General features: G+C 54.8%; 1 pseudogene; it reads right to left on the bottom strand.

Moving 5' to 3' along the window:
- Positions 1-7120: 7120 nt before the first annotated feature.
- Positions 7121-9914, bottom strand: LOC142821277 (von Willebrand factor A domain-containing protein 5A-like; annotated as a pseudogene).
- Positions 9915-10585: the final 671 nt, after the last annotated feature.

Raw genomic sequence — 10585 nt, 5'->3', positions numbered from 1 at the left:
ATCTCCCCTCGCCTGTGGCTCCACACTGCCCCCTCCCACATGCACCTGCCTCTGGGGGGCATCTCAGCACTGCCACATCCCCCTCCACGGAGGAGGGGGCCCTGAAGCTGACCCCCAAGGTGGCTGTGGGTTTGGGCTTCATTCCGTGGGCCTGAGTCCCAGACCCATTGATCTTTTTTTGCACATGGATGCGGCCTCCAGCCCGGGCAACGGGGCTGGACTCACGCCCACAGCATTCACACCCCCTTCACTCCCTGGGGTGGGAAGCCCAAGGAGGTGCCAACCCTTCAGGACACCGCTCAGAGCTCTTAGGGCGAAGTTACGACATCTGTCTATTCCCAGGCACACCATCCATCCATCCATCCATCTATCTATCTATCCCCACACCCCCCCTCTATCTATCTATCTATCTATCTATCTATCTATCTATCTATCTATCTATCTATCTATCTATCCCCATACACCCCCTCTATCTATCTATCTATCTATCTATCTATCTATCTATCTATCTATCTATCTATCTATCTATCTATCTATCCCCATACACCCCCTCTATCTATCTATCTATCTATCTATCTATCTATCTATCTATCTATCTATCCCCATACACCCCCTCTATCTATCTATCTATCTATCTATCTATCTATCTATCTATCTATCTATCTCCACACACCCCCTCTATCTATCTATCTATCTATCTATCTATCTATCTATCTATCTATCTATCTATCCCCATACACCCCCTCTATCTATCTATCTATCTATCTATCTATCTATCTATCTATCTATCCCCACGCCCCCCTCTATCTATCTATCCAAACCTAGTTTACAGTCTATCTGGTTACGTCTACACTACAGCGCTAGTTCGAACTAACTTAGTTCGAATTAGTTAATTCGAACTAAGCTAGTTTGAACTAACGCGTCTAGAACTAAAAACTAGTTTGAATTAGCGTTTTGCTAATTCGAACTAGCGCGTCCACACTGATTGGACGCAGGGGGGCATTTAAGGGCAGCTGAAACCGGTTCTGGCAGGGCATCAGGTCAGTAGTTGCTTTGTGTGGCTGCTGTCTGAGGCTATCTGAGGCTCGTGCTTAAAGGGACCCCCCCCGAGAGCCGGTTCTCAGCTTTTCCTGCTTGCTTGCCAACCTCGCCGAGGGACAGCAAAGCGTTGGTCTCTGTGCCCGTCTGTGTCGGTGCTTCCCTTCGGGGGGGGGGGCCGCAGGTGGCAACATGGAGCCAGAGCTCGCCCTGCACCTTCTGGTGCACGTTCTGGACTTGCTGCTGCAAGCCTGCCAGCAATGGCTCGAGGCTGCCTGGCACCACCTGGGGAACGTCAGCCCCCTGCCTCTCCGCCTGGCCGCCCTGGGGGCCGTGGAGGAGCCGCTGCGGCGCCCCGGCACTGGCGTGCCCTGCCGCATCTGGCGTCTGGACACCAGCAGCAACTGGTGGGACCGCATCGTTCTGGAGCGCTGGGAGGACAGTGGACCCAGAACTTCAGGATGAGGAGGGACACCTTCCTGGAGCTCTGCGAGTGGCTCGCCCCTGCCCTGCAAAGAAGGGACACTCACATGAGACCCGCCATCCCCCTCCAGAAGCGGGTGGCCATCGCCCTATGGAAGCTCTCCACGCCGGACAGCTACCGATCCGTCGGGAACCAGTTCGGCGTGGGGAGATCCACCGTCGGAGCGGTGCTCATGCAGGTACGGCACTCGTCGGCCACCGAGCCGGGGGGGAGGGGGGCTGCGAGGAGGGGATGGGTCGCCCCAGGGACAAAGGGGGGGGCGGGAGGAGGCGAAAGCGCCCCGCACCGGAGGGGTCGGGCTGTCCCGGCTGTACTACACGCCGCCAGGGGGGTTGCTTCCGGGAGTGGGGCGCTTCGGAATCAAAACGGGCATTTTTACAGTTTGAAACATAGGGATTGAGCCCAGCTGGAAACAGAGATGGGAACGTTGGGATCCATTGGGGGATGGAAACTCCATTTCCCAGCCAGCTCCGCATCCCCTGAGTGGGTTGCGGGAGGAAAGTCCTTAGAAAGTCCCCAAAGTAGCTCGTCCAAGAGGCGGAATTCCCGCCTTGTCGCCACGTCGGTTTATTGAGAGACCATCAGTCACGTTGGTTTTAAATTGTGTATGCAGCACAGTTCACCCAGCTCACCACCACCCTTTGCGTGTGTAAGTATTTTAGAATCAGAGAATATCCAAAAATACCGACTCTGCATGGAAACCCAGTCTCTTCTCTCCATCATTCCCCATTTCCTACACACACCACACTGTAATCTGACACACTGCTCCGAGATCCCCCTATTAAGGAAGCTAAGCGCATGCAAAATACCAGATTCATTATGGTTCCTTTTTATTTCAGCTCTGTCCCTTCTCTGTCATGCCAGTTATTATGAAAATCCCTTTCAACTAACAACCTTCAAGTAAAGCATTTGTGAAAATGGTATTTGACTCTGTAGGATTTTCCTCCTTGTAAGATCATCGGACAAAACCACACAACGGACGTAAATCACTATCGCTTCTGTTTTACCCCTAGAGTCATGAAGGCTACGTCTACACTGGCATGATTTTGCTGCCTGTCTACACTGGTGGGGAGTTCTTGCACAAGAAACTATGACACTCCCGCTCAGGAATAAGCCCTCTTGTGCACGAACACTTCTTGACCATGAGAGCGGGAGTGTCATAGTTCTTGTGCAAGAAGCATTGATTTCATACATTAGAACATGTGCAAGAACTCCCCACCAGTGTAGACAGGCAGCAAAATCATGCCAGTGTAGACGGGCAACATGAATTTCTTGCACAAGAAAGCCTGATGGTTAAAATGGCCACCGGAGCTTTCTTGCGCAAGAGAGCATCTACACTGGCACGGATGCTCTTGCGCAAAGGTACATGCCACTGTAGACGCTCTCTGGCGCAAATACTCTAACACAACAACTCTTGTGTTAAAGAGTATTTGCGCAAGGTCATGCCAATGCAGACGTAGCGTAAGAGTTACACCAGCTATGGAACTGGACCTGGGTCTTTTTTCATCTGTCGATACCCACCGATGCATCGGCGCTATTGCTTTGATAGAACCAGGACTGGTGTAAATTGTTCTCTAATATTTAGGGAGGAATCACGTTATAGAACTAAAAAGGCCAAAATCCCCCCATTGTTTGCAACTCTCATCTTCAAACTCCTCATTCTTCAAACAGTTTCAGCCATATTTTGGCATCAGAATGTGCCCTCATTGGAGAAATCCTATGTGGTGAATGTTCTTTTAGAGTAACGGTCCCAAAGTGCGGAGGGGGGGTAGAAGGAAATGAAAGGGGAGTACTAGGACTGGAAGGGACCATGAGAGGTCATCAAGTCCAGTCCCCTGCCCTCCTGGCAGGACCAAGGGGTTGCCAACCCATTTATCAAAGAGAGCTGAAACAGTGGAGGAAAAAACATGAAGAGCTGCATCAGCATTGTCGAAGAAGGAAAAAAGGAAACCCCCCCAGAATTGTCAAACCAAAAAAAAAGGAGGCTGCCCCTTTAAGAAACAAGCTCAGACTTTTTGGCCATATCCCATTGACGGCTGCCATCTTGGGAGCTATTTTAAATCACTGCCCCAGTGAACACAGGGAAGCTGGGGGCAGGACAGAGGCAGGGGCCATTTGGAGGGGGTGCAGGAGCAGCTTCATAAGCTACACTTTTGGGGGAGAGGAGCTGCATGCAGCTCATGAGCCGTGGATTGGCCACCCCTGGTCTGGACCATCCCTGACAGCTGTGTGTCCAATCTCCATAGGCAACTTATTCCAGTGTTTCACCACCCGGACAGTTGGAAAGTTTTTCCTAATGTCCAACCTAAACCTCCCTTGCTGCAGTTTCAGCCCATTGCTTCTTGTTCTATCATCAGAGGCCAAGGAGAACTATTTTTCTCCCTCCTCCTTGTGACACCCTTTTAGACACCTGAAAACTGCTGTCACGTCCCCCCTTAATCTTCTCTTCTCTAAACTAAACAAACCCAATTCTTTCAGTCTTGCCTCCTAGCTCCCGTTCTCTAGACCTTCCATCATGTGTGTTGCTCTTCTCTAGGCCTTCTCCAATTTCTGCCCATCTTTCTTAAAATGTGGTGCCCAGAACTGGACACAAGACTCCAACTGAGGCCTAACCAGCGCAGAGCAGAGCGGAAGAATGACTTCTCGTGTCTGGCTCACAACGCTCCTGTTCATGCAGCATAGAATCACGTTGGCTTTTTTTGCAACAGCATCGCACTGTTGACTCCCATTTAACTTATGACCCCCCTTGACCTCTAGATCCCTGTGAGGAAGTGGGGAGTGTGGGGGTTTCAGAGGGGGGTGTTACATTCAGGGGGGCACTCAGTGCCCAGGAGTTGCTGGTTTAATGTGACAAAGGGGGGCAGTTTGTTGTTTCAGAGAACAGCCGAGAGATGGAGCCCTGGTGTCTGGGACCCCAATGACCCCAACCCTCCTTGAAGGACGCAGCCGGTTCTGGCCAGATGACAGACAAGGGGCTGCAGAAGGGGGACCCCAGCAACCAACCCAGCTGACCCCAGCGAGGAGAGAACATTGGACGAGGAGAAGAGGTGGCCTGAGGGGAAGACAATGGACAGGGGAGGGGATGTTGCTGGGGGTATTGGAGGCTCTGCTGGGAGACTGGGGGCTGTTGTTTTCTTGGGGATGGAGAGCAGGGCTCAGCTGGCTGCAGGGGAGGCTGACGTGGGGCTGGGGGCCCAGGCCGACTGGCCTGAGAGACCCGTTGCCGTGTTCAAAGCTCAACAAACCCTCCTGTTTGGTTCTGGCTGATAGTCGCTCTGGTCTAGAGAACAGGGGGGTGCTGTTCCCTCTGGGAGGGGAGGCCCTGGGCGTCCAGAGAGAAGGGACCCCCCAAGGGGGCTCACAGTGAACGCAGGCAGCTTAAGGCCCTGAGTGGCACCGTCCCGGAGGCGGAGGGGCGGACCCCTCAGGTGAGAGTGGGCCCCCCAAGAGAGGGTCGCTGCACTGGAGTGGACTCCCTGGGAAAGGGCCGTCTCACGCTGTGGGAGAGGAGGGGGCTCCCCGAGAAGGGGCTGCCGCACTGGGGGGGGGGTTCCACCCAGGAGCCGAGGGGCCAAGTGTGGGCACGACCTGTGAGCCGTGACAATCCCTTTCTGCGGGACTCCTCCCTAGACAGTCGCTTCCCGTTCTGTGTGTGTGACACGGCTTGTTCATCCTCAGTGGAGCACTTTGCATTTGTCCTTATTAAACGTCATGCTATGTACCTCACAACAGTTATTTTGGTTCTGCACCTCCTAACCTTAAAACTCCCCTCCTCTGAAGAAGTGGGCTGTGCCCACGAAAACTCATGATGCCATCGACATGTTTGGTTAGTCTATAAAGTGCTACCAGACCCTTTATTGTTTTTTAAGTTTATCCTGCACAGACTAACTCGGCTACCCCCGAATCTTCCAAACATTTCTCCAGTTTCTCCAGGAGGAAAGGAAAGGAAAGGAAAGGAAAGGAAAGGAAAGGAAAGGAAAGGAAAGGAAAGGAAAGGAAAGGAAAGGAAAGGAAAGGAAAGGAAAGGAAGACCCCTTTTTGAACGTTCAAGTAGAGAGAATAAATCGACATTAGGCCTGGCCACTCAGCTTAAGGTACGCAACTCCAGCTACGTAAAATACATAGCTGAAGTCAGCTTACCTTAAGCCGAGGTTGGCGCCGTCTTCACAGTAGGGGTACGTCTAAACTACATGCCTCTGTCAGCAGAGGCATGTAGATTTGTTTGTTCAGCAAAGGTAAATGAAGCCGCGATTTAAATGATCGTGGCTTCATTTACATTTACATGGCTGCCGCGCTGAGCCGACAAACAGCTGATCAGCTGTTTGTCGGCTCGCCGCTAGTCTGGACGTTCCCCCTGTCGACATCAAAGCCCTTTGTCGACAGCCCCGGTAAACCTCATTCCACGAGGAATAATGGGTCTGCCGACAAAGGGCTTTGATGTCGACAGGTGGAACGTCCAGACTAGCGGCGAGCTGACAAACAGCTGATCAGCTGTTTGTCGGCTCAGCGCGGCAGCCATGTAAATGTAAATGAAGCCGCGATCATTTAAGTCGCGGCTTCATTTACCTTTGCTGATCTGTCTAATCTACATGCCTCTACCGACAGAGGCATGTAGTCTAGACACAGCCTAGGAGGCCAACAGGAGTGATTTTTCCCTTAATCCTTGTTGCTATGAGGAACCCTGGCACTGACCACTGATGCACTCAGCATTTGATGTAGTGGGTCTTCACTAGACCTGCTAACATGAACACCAGCAGGTCAATCTCCGGCAGAGAAAGTGGAGGTGTGGCCTAAGAATAGAACCCCCAATCCTGGAAACAGGAACACCCCCACTGCTGGGATAAAACGCTGTAGCTCCCTAAGGGCTTGTCTACACTAACAGGCACCGTCCATCTACTTCAGTCACACAAGGAGAGTAGCTGAAGTCAACATACCATGGCGTTGGGTGTGTGAAAAACGGCAGGGGCTGCTCTCCCGTCGGCACCAGCTACTCTCCTTGTGTTGAAGGACTACTGGCACCAACGGGAGCACACACGGAGATTGATTTATCGCAACCCTGGACAGAGCATGGACAAGGCCTTAGAGTCAATGTATTCCACATCTCGATCTGTTCTAAATCAGCTGTCGTTCCACTAGTGTCCAAGTGGTTCTTTCTCCCACTGTCCCACGTTAGCGCATGTTGATTGACAGTAAAACAGTGACGCCAATTTCTGCCAGATTTGGCCCGGGCCACGCAATAGATTTACATACAGAAAGGAAGCGGATTTTAGTCAGAAGGGTCACAACAGGAAACTCGTACCATTTTCTGGGTGCACATCTTGTTCAGTATCTTTATTAATGACCTGGCTGAGGGGATGGGTTGCATCCTCAGCAAGTTTGCGGATGGCACTAAGCTAGGGGGAGAGGTCGAGATGCTGGAAGGCAGGGAGAGGGTCCAGAGTGACCTGGACAGATTAGAGGGTTGGGCCAAAAGAAATCTGACGAGGTTCCACAAGGACCAGTGCAGAGTCCTGCCGTAGGGATGGAAGAATCCCAAGTATTGGTACAGGCTGGGGACCGACTGGCTAAGTAGCAGTTCGGCAGAAAAGGCCCTGGGGATTACAGCGGATGAGAAGCTAAAGAAAAGTCAACAGGGGGTGTCACATTACCGATTTGGAGGGAAGCAGCCAGATCGCTGCTGCACCCCTAGGTGGGGGTGTTGGCCCCAGAAATTGGTATAAAAGGGAGCCATGTGGGGTATTGAATGGGAGCTTGTTGTTTTCTGATCCTGTGTACACTGTTTATGTGAGTGTATAATGTCTGTGTGTGTAGATCTGTAATCTGTGTGGAAGCTGAATATTTCTCTGAATGTGGTTAAGCATTGCTATGGACAGGCGGAGTAGCGAAGCCCTGTGGGACAATGGCCCTTGATGGCCCAAAGACACACCTAAAGCAGGAGGGCGGAGACCCAAGAGCTGCCAGCAGAGAGAGGCTGAGGACCAGGTGACCGGCTGAGACCAGAAGAGGCCAGGAAGGGGGTATAAAGAGGCCATGCGGTCGATGCCATTTTGTTCTCAGCTCAGCACTTCATCCCAGAGGCAGCACTGCAGGGATTGAAGAGCCCGGAAGACCTGTGAACCCATCCTGATCCTAGGATGTGCAATAAGAACTTTTAAACCAGCAGCTGTAACATCTCTGCTAGAGCCTGCATCGAGGACTGGGAGATTCAGTGCATGTAACGTACTGTACTTTAATAACCTTACTCTCAGGCTTTTCTTTCCTGTAATAATAAACCTTTAGATATAGATCCTAAAGGATTGGCCCAGCGTGATTTGTGGGTAAGGTCCAGAGGGTAAATTGACCAGGGATCTGTGGCTGGTTTCTTGGAACCGGACAGAACTTGTTTGGGGTAGGTGGGATTGGGTGCTAGGACCCCCCACCTGTGTATGAGGCCCGGGGCCATCTGGGGCACGGATATTGCTGGGGTGTAGGAGGGGTTTTGCTCGGGAGGCTTCAGGCAGGCAGCTGAAGCGCTCTGTGAGACTGGTTTGTGGCCTGTGTGGAGAGGTCGCCAGTCAAGGGGACTGTAAAGAGCCCCGGATTTGAGCAATTCGCCCTGAGCGGACGCCCTAAGCTGTGCCCAGACACGGCCTGGTCCGTCACAGGCTACCTCTAGGGTGAAGCGTGAGGACTAGTGACACAGGCACCCCTCACTTGGCACAGCTGTCTCAGTGGGGCTCTACAGGGACCCTTTAGTCGTTTGGAAAAACGGGGAGAAATTTGAAACTTCAAGGCCGTTGCTCCCATGGACACCCCCTCCCTCCTCACGATGCAGGTGGAAGCGGTGGCTGTGAGGGGCAGGGGTTACAGAACCGGGGGTCAGGGCTGTGGGGGTGAAGTTAGGATGAATTCAGATGCTCTGTTGGCTACAACTGAGTCAAGTCGCAGGATTCTAGCAGCATGAGCGTGATCCATAGTTAAAGAGGCACAAACTCATAGGAAAACTGGGCCCACAGGCGATGTGGCCAATAAACGACGACAATACACATAGAGGCTCTAAATGTGAAGCAAGTAACAGACGGGAATTTTGTTCTCTTGAGTCTGAAAGTCAAGCCAGCAAAGCCGAGCCCATGGTGCTTACAGTAACACCACTAACTATTCTAAATCAAAACAGAGGCTACAGCCAGCAGGCTCCTCTTCTGTCAGTGGGAGGCAGAGGCTCCCACATTGGTGGCAGCGGTGGGATCCCAGCAGCGGGTTACATTTAAGCTAGGCCCAGGCTGACTAGGTGGATCTGCACCCAGGGGGAAACGCAGGGGTGAGGGCGCAGGCAGGGCACAGCGGGGGAGGGGAAACTCACAGTGGGGTGTGTGGCAAAGGAGGGGGCACTTGCCGTGGGGAGCATGGTGGGGGATGGGGACTAACCCTGGGGGCCACAGAGGGGAAGGGGGACTCACCCTGGGGGGTTGTGGTGGGGGAGGGGCACTCACCCTGGGGGGTGTAGCGGGGGTGCAGCACGATGGGCAGCACGAAGCAGGCGGCGCCGTAGGGCTCCCGCGGCAGCTCACAGACGTAGCGCAGGGTCAGTGCCGCCTCCGCGCCGGGGGGGGCAGGTTCCCCAGGGAGCAGTTGAACACGTCGTCCCCGGCCCCAGCCCCCTCCAGCAGGAACGAGGTCTGGCCCCACGCCAGCGCTTCCCCATACAGCTCCCATGCCTACCAGAGACACCGTCACCGCCGCCCCTCCTCCGCCTGCCGGAGACACCGTCACCACCGCCCCTCCTCCGCCCGCTCCCCTGCCTGCCGGAGACACCGTGATGCTATAGCCCCTCCCCCGCCTGCTCACGTGCCTGCCAGGGACACCGTCACCGACGGCCCCTCCCACACCTGCCGGAGACACCGTCACCCCACGGCTAATCCCTCGCCCGCTCCCGCACCTGTCGGACACACCGTCACCCCATGACACCTCGCCCGGTACCTGTCCCTTCTCGCGGAGCTGGGCCTCCACGCGGGTGCCCCCCAGGTGGGCCTGGAAGGCGTAGACGGCTGCCTGGGCGTCCAGGGGAAAGACGAAGACGGCCTCCACCAGCCCCGCCTCCTCATTCCGGTAGCGCAGCTCGCAGGCCACGTCCGCCACGAAGCCGCGGAGCAGCAGCACCACTGAGTCGCTGCGCAGGGGCACTGAGGAGAGGGGGGTCACCAATGGGCCCTACAGACCCCCACCGGCCCCGGGGGAGGAGGTTAGCCACAGGCCCCACTGGTCCTGGGGAGTGGGGTCAACCACTGGCCCCACAGACCTCCCCACGAGCTCTGGAGGTGGGGCCTCGCCAGATGGTCCCGCCCACCCATGGTTCTGCCCCCAGCCCTAACTCACCCAGTTTCTCGGCGCTGGTAAGGAGGCCATAGGCCGACATCTCGGCTGTGGGGTGGGATCTGTGGAGTGGAGGAGGGGGGTGAGACAGCAGGACTCATGGGATGGACTGGCCCAGGGTGCCCCCTGCCCGGCCCCCGCCCCGTCTGTGGCTTCACATCTTGCTCCTCTTGGCAGGAACCGTTTTCCCGTGGACTTTGTTATCGTCTCTTTGTCCCCAGGGCTCTGAGTGGTGTCCTGTGGGGCCTGCGCTCCCTTGTGCTTCCTGCCCCGGGGAGTGAAGGGGGTGTGGATGCACCAGGCTTGTGAGGCCAGCCCCCTACAGGCCTTTGCCTGGACTGGAGGCCGGATCCACACGCAAGGAGATCAGTGGGGCTAGGGAATCAGGTCCACAGAATGAAGCCTGGACCCACAGCCACCTCGTGGGTCCACCGCCAGAAGGCCCCTTGCACGGAAAACTCACACACTGTGGAGCCGCAGGTGAGGGGGCACCCTGGGCACGTGCAGCACCTCGCATGGGGACCCCGAGTCGACTCATCCACACAAGGTGCACAGACCCATTCCCCCTCCTCTCTCCCCCAACTCACCTGGCCCCTGCAGTTGGGGGAGCAACTGCTGGGAACAGCGTGGGGTGTGTGTGCATGCTTGTGTGTGTCTCATCATAAATGGGGTGTTTTGCCTTGTTCCCCTGCAAAGATCCGGTGCAGCACTTGT

This window comes from Pelodiscus sinensis, chromosome 30 (assembly GCF_049634645.1).
Source record: "Pelodiscus sinensis isolate JC-2024 chromosome 30, ASM4963464v1, whole genome shotgun sequence".
NCBI classification, from domain to species: domain Eukaryota; kingdom Metazoa; phylum Chordata; order Testudines; family Trionychidae; genus Pelodiscus; species Pelodiscus sinensis.
Note: the sequence above shows the minus strand (reverse complement) of the source record. Positions and strands in the feature narration are given on the sequence as shown.